Genomic DNA, 20,954 nt, shown 5'->3' with positions numbered 1-20,954 from the left:
TAACTGCCAGAATGCTCGTAGCACGGGCCGGGGCGGAGGATTAGCAGCAATCTTCCATTCCAGCTTATTAATTAATCAAAAACCCAGACAGAGCTTTAATTCATTTGAAAGCTTGTCTCTTAGTCTTGTCCATCCAAATTGGAAGTCCCAAAAACCAGTTTTATTTGTTATTATCTATCGTCCACCTGGTCGTTACTGTGAGTTTCTCTGTGAATTTTCAGACCTTTTGTCTGACTTAGTGCTTAGCTCAGATAAGATAATTATAGTGGGCGATTTTAACATCCACACAGATGCTGAGAATGACAGCCTCAACACTGCATTTAATCTATTATTAGACTCTATTGGCTTTGCTCAAAAAGTAAATGAGTCCACCGACCACTTTAATCATATCTTAGATCTTGTTCTGACTTATGGTATGGAAATAGAAGACTTAACAGTATTCCCTGAAAACTCCCTTCTGTCTGATCATTTCTTAATAACATTTACATTTACTCTGATGGACTACCCAGCAGTGGGGAATAAGTTTCATTACACTAGAAGTCTTTCAGAAAGCGCTGTAACTAGGTTTAAGGATATGATTCCTTCTTTATGTTCTCTAATGCCATATACCAACACAGTGCAGAGTAGCTACCTAAACTCTGTAAGGGAGATAGAGTATCTTGTCAATAGTTTTACATCCTCATTGAAGACAACTTTGGATGCTGTAGCTCCTCTGAAAAAGAGAGCTTTAAATCAGAAGTGTCTGACTCCGTGGTATAACTCACAAACTCGTAGCTTAAAGCAGATAACCCGTAAGTTGGAGAGGAAATGGCGTCTCACTAATTTAGAAGATCTTCACTTAGCCTGGAAAAAGAGTCTGTTGCTCTATAAAAAAGCCCTCCGTAAAGCTAGGACATCTTTCTACTCATCACTAATTGAAGAAAATAAGAACAACCCCAGGTTTCTTTTCAGCACTGTAGCCAGGCTGACAAAGAGTCAGAGCTCTATTGAGCTGAATATTCCATTAACTTTAACTAGTAATGACTTCATGACTTTCTTTGCTAACAAAATTTTAACTATTAGAGAAAAAATGACTCATAACCATCCCAAAGACGTATTGTTATCTTTGGCTGCTTTCAGTGATGCCGGTATTTGGTTAGACTCTTTCTCTCCGATTGTTCTGTCTGAGTTATTTTCATTAGTTACTTCATCCAAACCATCAACATGTTTATTAGACCCCATTCCTACCAGGCTGCTCAAGGAAGCCCTACCATTATTTAATGCTTCGATTCTAAATATGATCAATCTATCTTTGTTAGTTGGCTATGTACCACAGGCTTTTAAGGTGGCAGTAATTAAACCATTACTTAAAAAGCCATCACTTGACCCAGCTATCTTAGCTAATTATAGGCCAATCTCCAACCTTCCTTTTCTCTCAAAAATTCTTGAAAGGGTAGTTGTAAAACAGCTAACTGATCATCTGCAGAGGAATGGTCTATTTGAAGAGTTTCAGTCAGGTTTTAGAATTCATCATAGTACAGAAACAGCATTAGTAAAGGTTACAAATGATCTTCTTATGGCCTCGGACAGTTGACTCATCTCTGTGCTTGTTCTGTTAGACCTCAGTGCTGCTTTTGATACTGTTGACCAAAAAATTTTATTACAGAGATTAGAGCATGCCATAGGTATTAAAGGCACTGCGCTGCGGTGGTTTGAATCATATTTGTTTAATAGATTACAATTTGTTCATGTAAATGGGGAATCTTCTTCACAGACTAAAGTTAATTATGGAGTTCCACAAGGTTCTGTGCTAGGACCAATTTTATTCACTTTATACATGCTTCCCTTAGGCAGTATTATTAGACGGTAATGCTTAAATTTTCATTGTTACGCAGATGATACCCAGCTTTATCTATCCATGAAGCCAGAGGACACACACCAATTAGCTAAACTGCAGGATTGTCTTACAGACATAAAGACATGGATGACCTCTAATTTCCTGCTTTTAAACTCAGATAAATCTGAAGTTATTGTACTTGGCCCCACAAATCTTAGAAACATGGTGTCTAACCAGATCCTTACTCTGGATGGCATTACCCTGACCTCTAGTAATACTGTGAGAAATCTTGGAGTCATTTTTGATCAGGATATGTCATTCAAAGCGCATATTAAACAAATATGTAGGACTGCTTTTTTGCATTTACGCAATATCTCTAAAATCAGAAAGGTCTTGTCTCAGAGTGATGCTGAAAAACTAATTCATGCATTTATTTCCTCTAGGCTGGACTATTGTAATTCATTATTATCAGGTTGTCCTAAAAGTTCCCTAAAAAGCCTTCAGTTAATTCAAAATGCTGCAGCTAGAGTACTGACGGGGACTAGAAGGAGAGAGCATATCTCACCCATATTGGCCTCTCTTCATTGGCTTCCTGTTAATTCTAGAATAGAATTTAAAATTCTTCTTCTTACTTATAAGGTTTTGAATAATCAGGTCCCATCTTATCTTAGGGACCTCGTAGTACCATATCACCCCAATAGAGTGCTTCGCTCTCAGACTGCAGGCTTACTTGTAGTTCCTAGGGTTTGTAAGAGTAGAATGGGAGGCAGAGCCTTCAGCTTTCAGGCTCCTCTCCTGTGGAACCAGCTCCCAATTCAGATCAGGGAGACAGACACCCTCTCTACTTTTAAGATTAGGCTTAAAACTTTCCTTTTTGCTAAAGCTTATAGTTAGGGCTGGATCAGGTGACCCTAAACCATCCCTTAGTTATGCTGCTATAGACGTAGACTGCTGGGGGGTTCCTATGATGCACTGTTTCTTTCTCTTTTTGCTCTGTATGCACCACTCTGCATTTAATCACTAGTGATCGATCTCTGCTCCCCTCCACAGCATGTCTTTTTCCTGGTTCTCTCCCTCAGCCCCAACCAGTCCCAGCAGAAGACTGCCCCTCCCTGAGCCTGGTTCTGCTGGAGGTTTCTTCCTGTTAAAAGGGAGTTTTTCCTTCCCACTGTAGCCAAGTGCTTGCTCACAGGGGGTCGTTTTGACCGTTGGGGTTTTACATAATTGTTGTATGGCCTTGCCTTGCAATATAGAGCACCTTGGGGCAACTGTTTGTTGTGATTTGGCACTATATAAAAAAAAAAATTGATTGATTGATTGATTGATTAAAGGTTGCTTAGTCTCACCTATGTAGTGTTCGTTACAGTTTTCCTGACATCTGATAGAATACACTACATTGCTCTGTTTGTAACTAGGGATCCTGTCCTTAGGGTGAACTAATTTCTGTCTCAAGGTGTTAACCGGTTTAAAGTAAACTGGGATTTTGTGCTGTCTGAAGATCCTCTGTAGTTTTTCCCCTACTCCTGCTAAATAAGGGAGAGACACTCCTCTTCTTCTTGTCTCCGTCTCCTGTCTATCTGGTCTCTTTGTTCTCTGGGACTTCTGCACTTTGTCCAGGGACCATCGTGGGTACCCACATACTGTGAGGGCTTTCTGGACAAGTTGTTGTTCTTTAGCCCTTCCCTCTGCAGTTGTGGGCACCTGTAGGGCTCTGTGTTGAAGAGTCCTGATCACCCAAAGCTTGTGTTCAAGGGGGTGGTTTGAGCCAAAGAGCAGATATTGGTCAGTGTGAGTGGGTTTTCTGTAAACCCCTGTCTGGAGCTGCCTGTTCTGTCCAATCGTAACATCACAGTCCAAGAAGGCTAAATGGTTGTATCTGGTATCCTCAAGTGTGAACTTGATATTGGAGTCCACCAAGTTGATGTGTTCTGTAAAGTCCTCAACCTCCTGTTGATTGATTTTAACCCATGTGTCATCGACATATCTGAACCAGTGACTGGGAGGGATGCCCGTGAAAGACATCAAGGCTGTCTTCTCCACTCGCTCCATGTACAGATTGGCCACAATGGGGGATACCGGAGACCCCATTGCACAACCATGGATCTGCCTGTAGTAATTCCCCCTAAACAGGAAATACGTGGTGTTGAGACAGATCTCCAAGAGTTGGCAGATGTGGTCTGGTGTGAGTTTGGTCCTTTCAGGTAGAGACACATCCTCCAGCAGTCTCTGCCTCACAGCTGAGACAACCTCAGCTGTGGGGATGCAGTTGAACAACAATGTCACATCAAATGACACCATAGTTTCATCTGCCTCCAGCTGCAGGTCCTTGATCTTGTTCACAAAATCTTGTGTGTTCTCTACATGATCTGAGTTACCCACTAGAGGAGCCAAAATCCACTTGAGGTGCTTGGCCAAAATGTACGTGATGGAATCTGTGCAACATACAATAGGCCTGAGTGGCACGTCCTGTTTGTGGAGTTTGGGCAGTCCATAGATGCATGGAGTGGCATCCCCAGGGTACAGTCTGTAGTATGTCTGCCTGTTGATGAGTCCCTCTTTCTCCAGGTTTTGGAGGTAGCTAATGATTTTCTTCTTATAGCCGCTCGTGGTGTCTCTCTTCAGACGTTTGTATGTGTTGGAGTCACTGAGCAAGTTGTTGATCTTGGCCTCGTAGTCCGATGTGTTCAGGACCACCGTGCATCTGACTTTATCCACTGGCAGGATAAGGATGCTTTGGTCCTTTTGCAGTGCTGACAAAGCTTTCCATTCTTCTCTTGTGATGTTGGACGGAGGAGGCTTAGCACTGTTCAGCACTGCTGTGACTCTTAGTCAGAGGTCCCCAGCTTCTGACTCTGACAGATTGTTATGTTTAATGGCTGACTCTACTGCCGTCATGTAATCTACTGTCGGTATATGTTTTGGGGTCACTGAGAAATTTAGTCCTTTAGCGAGCACATCCTTTTCTGTCTGTGTAAGAACCCTGTCAGACAGATTCTTTACCCAATTTTCCCTGTTGTCACTAATTTGTCTGGGTGTATCTTTAAAAATACTCCAGCTGAAAGTACGCCTTTTCTGCACTAAAAGGTTGTGAAACTTCCTGACTTGCCGCTCCTTACTTTTTAAATGCTCAGCCATTTGAGTTTTAACTATGAACTTTGTGATCTTATTATGGGCCTCTTCCCCCACTAAAGTTTCTAACCTTTTGTTAAGACTATCCAGATTATTTTGGAGGTCTAATATTTTAAAATGAAGCCTTCTAATTCTAAGACCCAAAAACCTCCTAAGGTAACTGTGCTGGATCTTTTCTGCTGTGTGGCCTGCTTCTAGTGCCTTTTGCTTCATGCATTTGGGAATAACATTGTTTTGTTTACATCTCAGGTTAAATCTTAAGTGGTTTCTAAAGTTAGCTATCTTTTTAGCATTCTTTTCCAGCTTACGTACAAGTGCCAGGGCCTCATGCCCACAGTTGGTCGCAATGTTTCTGTGTAGGCTCTCAGTTGTCCAGGTGGTTTCCATAGTAGAGAAGCTTGAATCTTCGACTGGACTGGGTTGCTTGACACGAGGACGTTTTGCTTCAAATCGCAGAAGCTTCCTCAGCTACAATTCTTGCTCTGGTAGTCTGACGTCTGTCTTGACTCTTGTAGAGAAGAATAAACAGAAGCCACAAAAGCTGGCGTTTTAAACCTAACCAGACCCCTCCTACCGAGAGGCCGACTGCTATAGGCTAGTGACTAAACAATAGCTCTAATTAGCAACTATTGTGCTCTAGTTAGCACCCTCCTAATGACAGGGCAGCTGTCCCTCCTAAGGATGGGACAGATGCCTCTCCTGATGACGTGAATGACTCATTACCATGAACAAAAGACTGAAACTGCTTTGACCTGAGTACCCCATTGTAAACAGGGGACAAAGCATGTCTCAGACCCCCTCCACGGTTAAGGCTGGGTTTCAACAGTTTCACATACACTCAACAAAAATATAAATGCAACACTTTTGGTTTTGCTCCCATTTTGTATGAGATGAACTCAAAGATCCAAAACTTTTTCCACATACACAATATCACCATTTCCCTCAAATATTGTTCACAAACCAGTCTAAATCTGTGATAGTGAGCACTTCTCCTTTGCTGAGATAATCCATCCCACCTCACAGGTGTGCCATATCAAGATGCTGATTAGACACCATGATTAGTGCACAGGTGTGCCTTAGACTGTCCACAATAAAAGGCCACTCTGAAAGGTGCAGTTTTGTTTTATTGGGGGGGGGGGATACCAGTCAGTATCTGGTGTGACCACCATTTGCCTCATGCAGTGCAACACATCTCCTTCGCATAGAGTTGATCAGGTTGTCAATTGTGGCCTGTGCAATGTTGGTCCACTCCTCTTCAATGGCTGTGCGAAGTTGCTGGATATTGGCAGGAACTGGTACACGCTGTCGTATACGCCGGTCCAGAGCATCCCAAACATGCTCAATGGGTGACATGTCCGGTGAGTATGCCGGCCATGCAAGAACTGGGACATTTTCAGCTTCCAAGAATTGTGTACAGATCCTTGCAACATGGGGCCGTGCATTATCCTGCTGCAACATGAGGTGATGTTCTTGGATGTATGGTACAACAATGGGCCTCAGGATCTCGTCACGGTATCTCTGTGCATTCAAGATGCCATCAATAAAATGCACCTGTGTTCTTCGTCCATAACAGACGCCTGCCCATACCATAACCCCACCGCCACCATGGGCCACTCGATCCACAACATTGACATCAGAAAACCGCTCACCCACATGACGCCACACACGCTGTCTGCCATCTGCCCTGGACAGTGTGAACCGGGATTCATCCGTGAAGAGAACACCTCTCCAACGTGCCAAACGCCAGCGAATGTGGGCATTTGCCCACTCAAGTCGGTTACGATGACGAACTGGAGTCAGGTCGAGACCCCGATGAGGACGACGAGCATGCAGATGACCTTCCCTGAGATGGTTTCTGACAGTTTGTGCAGAAATTGTTTGGTTATGTAAACTGATTGTTTCAGCAGCTGTCCGAGTGGCTGGTCTCAGACGATCTTGGAGGTGAACATGCTGGATGTGGAGGTCCTGGGCTGGTGTGGTTACACGTGGTCTGCGGTTGTGAGGCTGGTTGGATGTACTGCCAAATTCTCTGAAATGCCTTTGGAGACGGCTTATGGTAGAGAAATGAACATTCAATACACGAGCAACAGCTCTGGTTGACATTCCTGCTGTCAGCATGCCAATTGCACGCTCCCTCAAATCTTGCGACATCTGTGGCATTGTGCTGTGTGATAAAACTGCACCTTTCAGAGTGGCCTTTATTGTGGGCAGTCTAAGGCACACCTGTGCACTAATCATGGTGTCTAATCAGCATCTTGATATGGCACACCTGTGAGGTGGGATGGATTATCTCAGCAAAGGAGAAGTGCTCACTATCACAGATTTAGACTGGTTTGTGAACAATATTTGAGGGAAATGGTGATATTGTGTATGTGGAAAAAGTTTTAGATCTTTGAGTTCATCTCATACAAAATGGGAGCAAAACCAAATGTGTTGCATTTATATTTTTGTTGAGTGTAGAATGCCTCCTTGAACCCTCTCTCAAACCATTTCTTCTCTCTGGCTAAGATTTTAACTTCCTTGTCCTCAAACGTGTGGTTAGTGTCTTTAAGGTGGAGATGAACTGCAGACTGAGGTCCACCGGCGCCCTCTCTGCGGTGCTGGTATAGCCTTTTGTGTAAAGGTTGCTTAGTCTCACCTATGTAGTGTTTGTTACAGTTTTCCTGCCATCTGATAGAATACACTACATTGCTCTGTTTGTAACTAGGGATCCTGTCCTTAGGGTGACCTAATTTCTGTCTGAAGGTGTTAACCAGTTTAAAGTAAACTGGGATTTTGTGCTGTCTGAAGATCCTCTGTAGTTTTTCCCCTACTCCTGCTAAATAAGGGAGAGACACGCCTCTTCTTCTTGTCTCTGTCTCCTGTCTATCTGGTCTCTTTGTTCTCTGGGACTTCTGCACTTTATCCAGGGACCATCGTAGGTACCCACATACTGTGAGTGCTGGATCTTTTCTGCTGTGTAACCTGCTTCTAGTGCCTTTTGCTTCATGCATTTGGGAATAACATTGTTTTGTTTGCATCTCAGGTTAAATCTTAAGTGGTTTCTAAAGTTAGCTATCTTTTTAGCAGTCTTTTCCAGCTTACGTACCAGTGCCAGGGCCTCATGCCCACAGTTGGTCGCAATGGTCTACTAATGGTTTTCTAAAGTTACCTGAAAAAATAATCCACTCATGAAGAAGACAGACTCATTAGTTAGCTGAACGCTGCCCACTGTGTAGGATAAGGAGTAGTTTTTTGCAGCCGATAAGTGTATTTGTAAAAGTGGGTTTAGAATTTCACATTATATCAATTTTGGCCTGTTTTCATTGGCTTCCTGCCTCTTGATTTTAAGGATTTGTTCATAACTTGTAAGATGGACTAGCACCTCCCTACCTAGCCAACCCAATTAAACCCTACGTACCAGCCTGTTTTCTGGACGTAGGATTTTGTGTCTGCAAGTTTAAAAGAAGTCAGCAGGCAGATAACAGTGTGATTCTGTAGAGACATTCAAGTAAAGACTCAAGACGCATCTGTTTTCCTTCTCTTATGACTAGCAAACAGGTGTAATATGGAGTTATGTTTCCTCTCCTTTCAATCATATTAATGTCAATGAAACAGGTCTCAGCCTTACTATATCTAAATTCTCATTTAATGAAGCACAGGGCTAGCTGCCGGTGACCACCTTTGCCATCTCTGTTTTACTGTGGGTGAACTGAAGCCGTATCTGCCGTTATCTCTGCTTGACTGATTCTGCTCTTCTTCTCTCAGTCCGAGGTGCTGCTGCTTGGTTTCCAGAGTCTGGTGCTGCTTCCAGAGGACCAGACTAACCTAGCAGTGGCATTTGATGTCTGCTATCAGAAGTATTCAAGAGCTGAAACTACAGACTCTGTACCAAGATGGACCATTTGTACTTTAATAACTAACCGATTTTTCATCTTTTGAAAAAAACTTTGTAACTGTTACAATGGGCTAAGCAGTGTGTCACCCCTCTGAGTCTGGTCTGTTTGAGTTTTTCCTTACCACTGCTGCCTGTGTGCTCGCACAGGGGGGTTGGTAGGGTTTGACCTGACCTTCAGATGTCATTTGTGAGCAATTATGTCTCAGGTCGCTGAGGTAAGATGGTTTTCTTGTTAAATTCTGGCAACTTTTTCTGTGCAAAGTCAGACTGTTTGTTTGTGTGCAGTGACATTTTAAGCCTCCTGACATTACACATCTTATTCTTCTGAATGTGCTCTGATTCAATCATCAACAAAAATGACAAAACTGTTCTCGTAAAGAGCACTGGGACTGTACAGCCGAAATCTCAGAACACCTTTCATGAAAGCTGAAAATATTTCCTTCTTAGACTCGTGGAAATAGTACCTGCAGCTTTAGGGAGTGACAAAATAAATCTTTTGCATTCAGATTAAAAAACAAACTTTTCTGACACCTGAGCATTGCCTGGGTGGTTGAGTTCTGGTTCCGCGGTGTGGTGGTTGATGCACAACACCAGTTCATACTCCCAGAGTTTACTGGAAAAATTTTAGGTTCATGATTGTCCAGGTCAAAACTCATATCCAGTCAGTCAATGAATCCTGGGAATCTGCTGAAATAAGTAAATGTCTCACTTCTGATGGCAGTGAACGTCTTATCTGCCCAGGTGGTTGCCACCCATAATTCATTTTATCTGCTGCGGTGATGTGTGGCACTGGTTTGGCACCAGTGCTTGCTCTCAGATGTGAACCTGGAATTCATGTCTCTGGTCCTCAGGCTTGGAGATGAAGAGATTCCTGGGAATAGCTTCTTGAGTAATGAGGTTACTGGTCAGCAGTGTTTGGAGATGAGACGTATTAAATGTGAATGAAGGATGAAGCTTTTAGGGTCCTTGTGCTTTCTCTCTGACTGTGTTGTTGAGTTTTAGGCACCAATAGGTGACCTAAGGTATGACTGGATGTGTGTGGTACTCTGTCTCCTCAGAGGAACCTTGGATACTGCTGGAAATACTATGGAATTAAGCACCAGTTCCTGCTTAACAGCCTGGTCAACTCCTCCTTCCTCCTACTAGACCCTCCCACTCTGTACGTGAGTGGGCATTATGTTTCTACCAGTGACTGCTAGTTTAAGACCCCATTCAAGCTGGGGTTAGTGATACAGCTTGAGCCGGTGTTGCCGACCAAAAGATCGGCCCCCCTGATGATGCCGTTCAAGGATTAACACTTTGTTTCTGCTTCAAACTGCCTCCAGTCATCATCTGTCTCAGTGACAGATATCTGAAGCTTTTGTACAACAATCATTTCCATATAAATTCAGGATTGTTTTATCATAAAGGGCGGTGGAAGCGATCAGAGCGCCGCGGCGAGTCACTGCGAGTCGGATATTTCAAAGCATCATGGAATTTCGTCTCGTTTCTGCTTCAAACTGACTTCAGAATGATTTAAGAGGTTTTACCTTTATCATCTGATGGTTAATAATCCCATTAATCCATTTGATTGCTTTGGGTGAAGAGACTCCCTCTCACAGATGCAAAAGGCGGAGCGATTTTTAGGGGCAGACCATTCGGTATGTAACACCTGATTCCATTGAAGTTGCCCTCTAGCTGGATAGTGACCAGACCAGTTTTCTTGATTCATCCTGTAGGGCCATCCTGTTGTGTGTTGGGGGGTGTGGCTGGATATTTTGGTGTTCTTTTCTTTTCTTTGCTCTCCAGGTGGCATGAGAACTGATTTTGTCTGTGGAGAAGGTGCTGGCTGAAGAATCCTTCACCCTCATCAACATCATATGTAGCACCTGTGAATGGTGCTCACATGCAACCTTAAAGACTTTCAGCTGAGGCAGATAATTGGATGGCGTTCTGCATTTAAGTCATGTGTGATTCAAGCAGAACCACCGGGAACTCGACCTTGTGATGTTCGTTTGTGAGACGCTGAGGACCGCGCCTGGGTTTGACACATCGAGCCCGTGAAGCAAGGAAGGGTGAGGGACACATGCTGTCAGCACACATCAAAGGTGATTAAGTGTTCGACTAATTGTTGATAGTAACTTGGTATTTTGTTACGCAGTATACTTGAATTGTGATGAGGATTGTGCAGCTCGCTTCTCACTGCTGTGGCATGCGGACAAGTGGTCCTCCACCTGTTGTGAGAAGCTGCTTATTTGCATAAAGCTTAAAATACAGACCTGTATGTGTTGCTGATAGTGTGTGTCTTTTGAAGGATATTAGTTGTAACTGCTAACTTACCTCACCTCTTCTATGCTTCGCAGAGAGTCGGTTTGTCGTGTCCACCTGGGGGGTGTTTGGCGGTGGTAGTGGGTCCAGGAGCGCCGGGCTTCGATCCTTTTGGGCGCTGGAGAGCGTGCCAGCCTTCACTCCACCAGAAGGACGCTATTTCTGTTTTTACACTTTTTATGCACCAGTGGGTGAAATAAATATATTGTTTTTGGAACCGCTTTTCTGGTTATTTGTAGCGCTGGGTTCCGTCTGACGCAGGTCCGCTCCTCAACCCGCGTCGACACATAACAGTAGTTCCCGGCCATTCCATAATGGACTCAGCGGCAGAGGCGGTTCCTTTTGCCGAAAAAGTTCAAGAACACTTGGAGAAAATATGGGAGCAATTACAGCATCTCGCAAACCAAATTAAACAAACAGACGCCCGTGTTACGGAGCTCGCAGCGCAAGCCGTTCCGCTTCCTGCTGCTCCAGCTGCGGCATCATCGATACCGGTGCAGATAATTCCGTCACCCAGAGATTCGGCATCCGAACCAATTGTCGTCCGGAGCCTTGTGCGGGAGATGTCGAAGCCTGTGCTTCGTTTTTGATGCAGTGTTCTCTGGTTTCTGCTCAGTCAGGTTGGAACGCCGCAGCTTTACGAGGAATGTTTGTAGATGGGTTAAATGAGTCATTAAAAGACGAGCCGGCAGTCCGTGACGAGCCAAACGATTTAGATGAGCTAATATCGTTGGTGATTCGTCTAGATGATCGGATGAAGGAGCATGGACGCGAGAGAGGGCGGCCTTCAGAGCGGGTTTTTTCGTCTCGGGGCTTTCCCCAACACAGATCTGGGCCGCCTCTTCTTCACCCCACTGAGGCTCCTCCGACGGGACATCTGGCTCCTCCTGTTGACGAGCCCAAGCAGCTCGGACGAACAGAGATTACTGTATTGCCCCGACATATAAGCGTCAAGAAAAATAATGGTGACGTATCTCCAGGTGTTCTGGGACAGGCAGAACACACATAAAAAAAAACAAATACGGGTTAATGTTTTGTTTTCTTTAAATAGGGGTTATAATTTGTTTGGGGAGTCAGAGGCGTGTTTGGTGGAGTGAATGTTAGGCGGTTAGAAGCCCGTCTGGGCTCACTTAATTGTTAATTTTTATGTGTTTTTAGGTATTTTCTGTTTGGGTTAGATTCGTTTTATTTTGTTGTGTTTTATTTCCCTACATCCCTAACCCCAACCTCACTTGCCCCAAGACCGTTTGTCTTGTGGGTTGTGGGGTGATGCAGGTTGGTCACGCTGAGCGTTCTCAGAAGACCTCTGCACCTAGGGGGGGGGGGTGTTAGGGGCGTTTTTCTTGGTTTGGTTAGGGCCCGGTTCCACTCCAGCCTCGGTGAGCCTTTGTACCGTTCGTCATTGGTGTTGCCGGGGTGTGGTGCAGCGGAGACATACCTCAGTCGGAGGGGTGGGCCGATCTGTTGCCGTTCGCCATTTCGGTAGTTCCACCCCTCCCGAGAGGCTGGGGTATGGTCGAGTTGGGGCACCGGACGTATTTCCGGTTCTCCGCTGTGCCTTGGGGTTGGGGCTGGGTTAGTTTTTCCTGTTCCCTTCCCCGGCTTAATGTTTTGAGCTGTTCGCCAAAACTGTGCCGCCGAGGGGCTCTGGGAGGGACCTGGGGTCTTTCGGGGTGCCGGGGAGGGTAACAGGGTTTACAGTCGTTTTATATCCCCCCGGGGTTGTTTTTGGTAGTCCTCCGGGGGTTGAATTTTGATTTTGTTCTGTTTCCTTCCGGGTTCCACCTCCAGGGTTGATGGGACGGTCCTCTGGGGGGGAATCGGCTTGGGGCCAACTAGCCAAGTGTGGCCGGGTCTGGGGTTCCGGGGTTGTGGGGTGGTTACCTCCTGGGGTTGATGGTACGGTCCTCTGGGGGGCGCCGTTTGCTCCATGTATACCTGGGGACCTTTGTGGGATTCTGGTTCTGGCTGTTCCTCCTGGAACTGGCGGTAAAGGCCTTCTGGGGGGGGGTTGGGCTCTGCAGGTCGTTCTGGGGGGGTTGTTTGTTATTTTTCTTTTATGCATTTATGTTTGTATTGTGTTTGTGGAGCTGTGTTGGGTTTTTGTGTTTGGGAGTTTTTCTTTTCTTCCCGGGGTTTGAGGGGACGGTCCCCTGGGGAGGTTTTGGGTGGGTTTTGTGTTTTTTCCTGTGTGTTGGATTGTACTGGGGAATGTTTTGGGGCTTTTGTTGATGCTAGCCGGCCTTCCAGCTGCGGTGCCCTGTCCTGCTGTCTGTGGTGGACCTTGGGAGCGTGGTGCTGTCTGCTTCCTGACGAGGACCCCGGAGGGAGGTGCTGTTCTCGGGCCTGGTCTGTTCGGTCGCCGGGAGGCTTCCCGTTAAAGGGGGGGTACTGTTGTGTGTTGCGGGGTGTGGCTGGATATTTTGGCGTTCTTTTCTTTTCTTTGCTCTCCAGGTGGCATGAGAACTGATTTGTCTGTGGAGAAGGTGCTGGCTGAAGAATCCTTCACCCTCATCAACATCATGTGTAGCACCTGTGAATGGTGCTCACATGCAACCTTAAAGACTTTCAGCTGAGGCAGATAATTGGATGGCGTTCTGCATTTAAGTCGTGTGTGATTCAAGCAGAACTGCCGGGAACTCGACCTTGTGATGTTCGTTTGTGAGACGCTGAGGACCGCGCCTGGGTTTGACACATCGAGCCCGTGAAGCAAGGAAGGGTGAGGACACATGCTGTCAGCACACATCAAAGGTGATTAAGTGTTTGACTAATTGTTGATAGTAACTTGGTATTTTGTTATGCAGTATACTTGAATTGTGATGAGGATTGTGCAGCTCGCTTCTCACTGCTGTGGCATGCGGACAAGTGATCCTCCACCTGTTGTGAGAAGCTGCTTATTTGCATAAAGCTTAAAATACAGACCTGTATGTGTTGCTGATAGTGTGTGTCTTTTGAAGGATATTAGTTGTAACTGCTAACTTACCTCACCTCTTCTATGCTTCGCAGAGAGTCGGTTTGTCGTGTCCACCTGGGGGGTGTTTGGCGGTGGTAGTGGGTCCAGGAGCGCCGGGCTTCGATCCTTTTGGGCGCTGGAGAGCGTGCCAGCCTTCACTCCACCAGAAGGACGCTATTTCTGTTTTTACACTTTTTATGCACCAGTGGGTGAAATAAATATATTGTTTTTGGAACCGCTTTTCTGGTTATTTGTAGCGCTGGGTTCCGTCTGACGCAGGTCCGCTCCTCAACCCGCGTCGACACATAACACATCCTGCTTAAGCTGAAAGATTTGTCTACAGTGTGTGTGTGTGTGTGTGTGTGTGTGTGTGTGTGTGTGTGTGTGTCGTGCACCCAGCAAATTTTCTTGTCCCCACAGAAGAAAAAATGGTTTTGCTGTCCTCACCGTTGCAGTTGCACTAAACTCAATGGAGATGACTCAGTTGGAGTAATGAGGATGTTTGATGTTGTGATCCCTGAACTAGCTAATAGAAATTCAATGTAAATCTGAGTAGCTCCATTCAGAAAACCACTATCTGGCTCAAGCTGAATTCAGGCAGAGTACAGCTTTAGCCCAATTGCCAACCCCAATCTGAACAGGGTGGGTTCACTCTTTCACTGATGCTAATGGCAGGGGTGGACCAGATATGTCTTGGATGTTATTGGGATGATATTAACGATGAACTCAGTCCATCCTCACGATGTAGTCCACACATCTTCCGATGAACAAAACAGTAACATTTACTGTGAGTCATCATCTGAACAGGCTGGTTGGGATGGATTAGCGCACTCACTTAATCGCTGCACTGGTGCGAGCAAAAATGTAGCTAAGCATCAGGCTAGAAGTTTGACCTTGAACCTCTGCCACTTAAAATTTAAAACCACCCCTCCAAGTTTGGCCCAGACTGGACACACCTGCATTGTTCATACACCGGACTGAAAACATGCAATGCAACACAGGTGTAATTACACCAAATGCCAACAGACCAACTGGGATGTTGGCATTTACACGTCAATTACAATTTAATTAGTGTGGATGATAAAATCCTTTGAGTATATTTGATGGAAAAACCATCACCTGTAGATGGTGCTGTTGTGATCTGCATTCTTTAGTTTGCTCACTGGCACTTTCTCCTGCATTCAGAGTTTGACTAGTAATAATCCAAATCCAGCTCTTTGCTTCATGTAGAGACAAGAGATTGATAGAAATCTTATTTCACACTCAGTAAAATTTATTTTCCAAAAAGCCGAAGTATTCCATTAAAGTTAAATATTCCGTACAATTCTGAAATGAAGGAACAGAATAGTTTACCTGCAGAGCCTCATTTGTTTTGGAGCACTGAACACGCTCTGCATTCTCCTTTAGCATGTCAACGCCTCATGGGGAAGGAACTGGCTTTGGCAAAACTCTTACTAGTGGTCAGTGTTTAATAAAAACCTGTTATGTGATAAAAATGTACAATATTCCAAGTCGGTATACTTCTCATTTCTGGTAGATAAAGTCCCATTTGGTGTATTCAACATCTCATCTACCTTCAGCAGTGATACGCCCGCTATGCCTACTTCTAATTTCTTTAACTCCAACTATTACATGCTTAAGTGGTTTAAGCATGTCATTGGTTAGCACCCTGTGGTTGAGGCTAGGGGGGAAAAAAAAACAAAACACACAACCTGGACACCTTTGGTACCAGGTGTCTTTGAAGATCCTTGAGGACTGGAATGGCAGGAGGTTACTCAGAGACTCCAGTGAGGAGCACTGCTTGCATTGTGAGGGAACATCTGTTGTGACCTTTTTTCCATGTGGATTCAGAACATCAGTGTTGAGGACCACAGCAAAAGGACAAGGCCTGGGATATGACCAGGCTGCAGCAGAGGGTTACCTTCTAGATAGTCCATGAGTCAGTAGTCAAATTTTGCCCTTATCAGTACCACTTAAGACTAACAATCCAGCCCGAGTGTACCAATGTATAGTAGGGTGGCAGATTTAGGCCTTGTCCACACTGATATGGCACATCCCCAAATTATCTTTTTTTCATCATTTTCAAATGGTATTCCATAAACATGGCACCTTTTCAAAATTTACCTGCATCCACACAAAAACACTCAAACTGGCCAACAACACTGTAGTACATGTGCCAGGCCTCGATTTGGTATCGCAAACACTTCCACAGAAAATGAAGATGTGTGTAAGTGCTAATAGTTGTAGTAGCAGAAACTAAAGCGACACTACAAAGCAGCAAACTAACAATATATCTATTCAGGATGGTCCACATAAATTCAGGGGTTCAGTATCACATCTACAGACCCTACATTTCTTTCACATGATCATTCATATAGCTCCAAAATAAACTATTTCAAATATTAAAACCATCACACTAAGTAAATATAAAGTAGTCTTACCTGTTGCATCATTTTAACCAGATTCATCACCACAGTCTGACAAAAACTGTTCTCCATAGAAAACCCCTTGTTTTGAAGATGACGTCTTCAAAACATGACCTCATCGTGGAAATTACCAAATAAATGCAGCATTTTTAAAGTCCCTGGGTGCTTGTCTGCTCTGGCTGCGTTTCTCAGCCTGAACCAGAGGACGCCAACATTTTGTCCTGCCAACAAGGAAAAAAATAAATAAAATAAAATAAAATAAAATAAAAGCTGAAAGCCATTTCTGCAATTATTGTGTCAGTGTCACAGTGCTCCATTTATTCATGATCAGTATTCACCACAGCCATCCATCATCTCTTCATCTTTCTGCTCGTGATGAAAATAAATCCCATTACTAATCCACCATGACAAAAAAAGTAAACCCCCTTTGATTCACTTTGTTTTGACTGCCCCTTTGTTTTCACTCTGCCGCCATAGCAGATTCAAGGTGGGTCTGCATGTTGATCTGGCACACGTTTTACGCCGGATGCCCTTCCTGATGCAACTCCACATTACATGAAGAAATGTGGAATGTGGAAGATTCAGACGGCTTTCGGTGACTTTTCAGTCGTGTGACTATCCGAGAAATTGTGGAAGAGGTGGGCATGTCACGACATGTCCTGTGAGACTTCAACACGAAGGCGCTTTTGCTCCGCCATCAGCAGCAGCACGAATTTCGCTGCCGCTCTTTTTATGACTAAATCTTCTGTCACAGTGGAATGTACTGAAAAAGTGCTGATGTCCACCTCTTCTGCAATTTCTCGGACAGTCACACGACGGTCCCACATCACCACAGCGTTCACTTTGGAAATGATCTGGTCATTTCAGCATGTTGATGGCTGCCCGGAGTGTGGCTCGCTCTCCACCGTTGTGCGGCCGTCTTTAAACCGGTGGTACCACTCCTTAATCTGTGTGATGCCCATAGGATCGTCACCGAAAGCCGTCTGAATAATCCGAATGGTTTCCACCTGGCTGTCGCCCAGTTTCTGGCAAAATTTCATGCGGCACTGCTCCAGTCGTTCCGTCATTTTCCTTGGAATGAAAAAATGCCGATCGCACGACACACACCTCACACAAAGGCTGCTTACCAGAAAATGATGCAATCGACAGGCGTGAAAAAGTTTATGCATGCGCATGAAGGTTCAAGGTTTGCTCATGCAAGCACACGTGATTCAAATTCATCAGGTTTTTGAAAAAAATTAAAACGTCCAATACTTTTCTAACAGACCTCATATTACTTGGGTTGTTACTGACATCTGGTGAAAATTCCATGTCAACATCACCTTTAGAAATATCTTTAGTGAGAAAAATAGTGATACCTTAAATACTTACTTTTCCTGCTGTATGTTACCCTGCAACTTGATAACTTAAATAATTTGCCTCACTAACAAAACTGGAGCAGCTTTAACCTTTGACCCCTGTACAAATTCAAATTTATCTTTTTCACCACAACTTTAAAACATTCAGTCACATACAGTCCAAGCAATACTATATTTGGTATCTCTATGACCAGAAATATTGTGACATACTTTTCAATATCATTGGAGCATTTTTCAAATTTGAAGCCTGTGTAGTTCTTCATAGACACCGACCTGACTACACCCTGGGATGACCACCACACATTTTTCTGCAGACCATCGTACACTGAGGCTGGAGTGTAAGTGTTGCTTCTTACTCTTAAGTCGTCCTGAAAACATGCTTAGCCCTTGGACTAAGATAAGAATGGATTGGCGTTTTGGTTTTAACGGTTGCCATCCATTATCCAAGGCAGGTCAGAGATTTGGTGGACATGGTGATACTCAACATAAGGGCATGCTGTCAGTTTTGTCCTGAGTCCAACTATCAGATGTGCTGGATTGTTGAATCTCAGCAGAATTGGTCAGTGATTATATTTTTAAGAAAGTATGAGAGTGTAACTTTCAGTAATAGTTCTTTCAGACGTGTCCACATAAACGTCACTAATGACTCCACTTAAAATAAATAGTTTTTAAAAATGTTCCCCTGTGAGAGTTTAAAGATGCTTTTCTCATGGAGTTGACATTGTGGATTTACCTTTCATAGTTTTTTCTATTTCAAGGAATGAGTATGTTGTGAGATTTAGGAGGAAATATTTTTCAAAGATTGTCCCAGTGTGATTTCTACATTTCCTCATGTACCTCAGAGAGCAGCAGAAACCTTTCATCAGAAAGGTTTGTACAACTTTGTTTTTGTCAGATTTTAGAGGACACGGCCAGTGTATCTGGTTTATTCATTCATTCATTCATCTTCTACCAATTAAGGGTTGCGGGGGGGCTGGAGCCTATCCCAGCAGTCATAGGGCGTGAGGCGGGGTACACCCAGGACAGGACGCCAGTCTGTCGCAGGGCGTATCTGGTTTAATGCTCTAAAAATAAAGTATTTTAACACTGTGGATTCCTCGGGTTGAATGAGGAGAGAATCATTCTAATCCAGGAAAAGTCTTCTGATATTAATGTTTCAGACTCCCAACAACTCTATTGTGGCTTCATAAATAGAAAAATCATTACATGTTTGATCCAAAAGTATCATTTAGAAATATGAAAAAAGAGCAGAAGAATGTGTGTTAAACTAATACATATTAAATCAGGATGGACAAATATCACCTCAAACAAAACAGGAATCAGTTTAATCGTCCAAGAAATCATCAAACGCTTTATGTAGAACAGTACAGGTTTTAGTTTCAAATATAATTTGAAGATCTAAGTAAGAATTATTCCACAAGAGCAACATTGTACAATCCTCCGCATTTTTATAGAAATCTGAGTCTGATTTTTTAAAATCTGCATTGAGAAACTATCAGACCTGATCCAGACTCTGGTCTCTGTATTCATGTCAGACATCTTAACCAGCCATTAAACTGTAGTATTCAACAATGTAAAATCACAAAAGTTGGTCAAATAGTTACCGGAAATTTCACCAAAAAAACAAAATAAATAAATTCACCTTTACTGTTCCTGTAAATATACCATATTTTCCAGAGTACTTTCTTTTTTAGTTAGTCTGGGAGATCCTGTAACTTACCTACTTACTCCAGCACAGGTTACATGAATGCATTGTTTATTAACAATGATAATGACAATTTATGTAGGACTTTCCCAGGACTCAAAGCACGTAACAAACTACTGTATTTTCAGGAGTGTTATGGCGCAAAAATTATGTGAGCTCATTAAACCACTGTGGTGACTACATGACTCCAGCCAACGAGCGGGACTGATTCATCGCACATTTTCTTAAGTTGAAGGTTGTGTCTCATCAGGTTTTGCATTCTTGGCTGGCTGCAAATGTTTTGAAACAGTTTGTTCTGGAACAACACACACAATTATATATATATAGCCATGTAATTTTCTGCACTTTATCAGATTTGTAGATACAAATAACAGGTGAACTTTAAAAACAATAAAAAGAAGCATAAGTTTCTTGTTTATAGATCTGTGTGTAAGGGAACCACATGATGTGAAATTGGAAGCTTGCATTTTTATTTATTTATTTTAAAAATTGGTGGTCAAAAATTTGATAATCCCTGAATTAAGAACGTGGTCAACAGGGATACATCTTTTTTGCAAACCCATAGGCTTGTATTATGTTGTGATGAGCTTTTGCTGGAAAAATAAGATTACATTGTTTTTTAGGGAAAAAGCATGATGACTCCGTCTAACCACCACTGAAGTCTTACAAATGCTAAGAATTTATTGAAACCCAAGAGTTATGTAACCTTGCCCATATTCAAACAGGTTTTGCATAAGGAGTACAAACATGGGTTTATATCAGGGCGTGGCACAAATGCAAACTCTCACAGCAGAAGCAGTTAGAATAAGGTTTAATCATTGTAACAGGCAGGGATTCAGTACACAGGTGGTCCAGCAGCAAGGCAAAGGTACAGACAGGTGTAAGGCTGAGGCTTGGTCCAACAAACAGGCAGAGGTCAAAAAACACAGCATGGTGGCAATCAGAGGCAGAGACAAAAACAAGGTCAAATACCAGCAGGCTCAAAACAAGGCAAAGTGTGAGAGCTGGAAAGTGAATAACATTCAACAATCTGGCAGAGAGCTGCGAGACTGAGGGCTTAAATGACTGGTGGTGTAATTACTGTAACAAGTCACGGGTGTCAGTGAAGTTTCTGGAAGGGGGCGTGACTTGAGAAGAAAGTTAAGTGCAAGAGAGTGAAGGCAGGAAAACAGAGTGGAGTGATGAAAGAAACAAAGACACATGAGCAGGTGCAAGAGTGGGAGTGAATGAAAATACAAAGCAGACAGAATCAAAGTGTGAGACAAAGACACAATGGCTGGTGCAGTGATGTAAGAACATAATCAGATGGACGTGAGGGCAAACTGAGAACAGAGCTAACACAGAATCTAAGGACAGAATATAACTATGATGAGAACTAGAATC

This window comes from Thalassophryne amazonica, chromosome 13, assembly GCF_902500255.1.
Source record: "Thalassophryne amazonica chromosome 13, fThaAma1.1, whole genome shotgun sequence".
Taxonomy (NCBI): Eukaryota; Metazoa; Chordata; class Actinopteri; order Batrachoidiformes; family Batrachoididae; genus Thalassophryne; species Thalassophryne amazonica.
Note: the sequence above shows the minus strand (reverse complement) of the source record.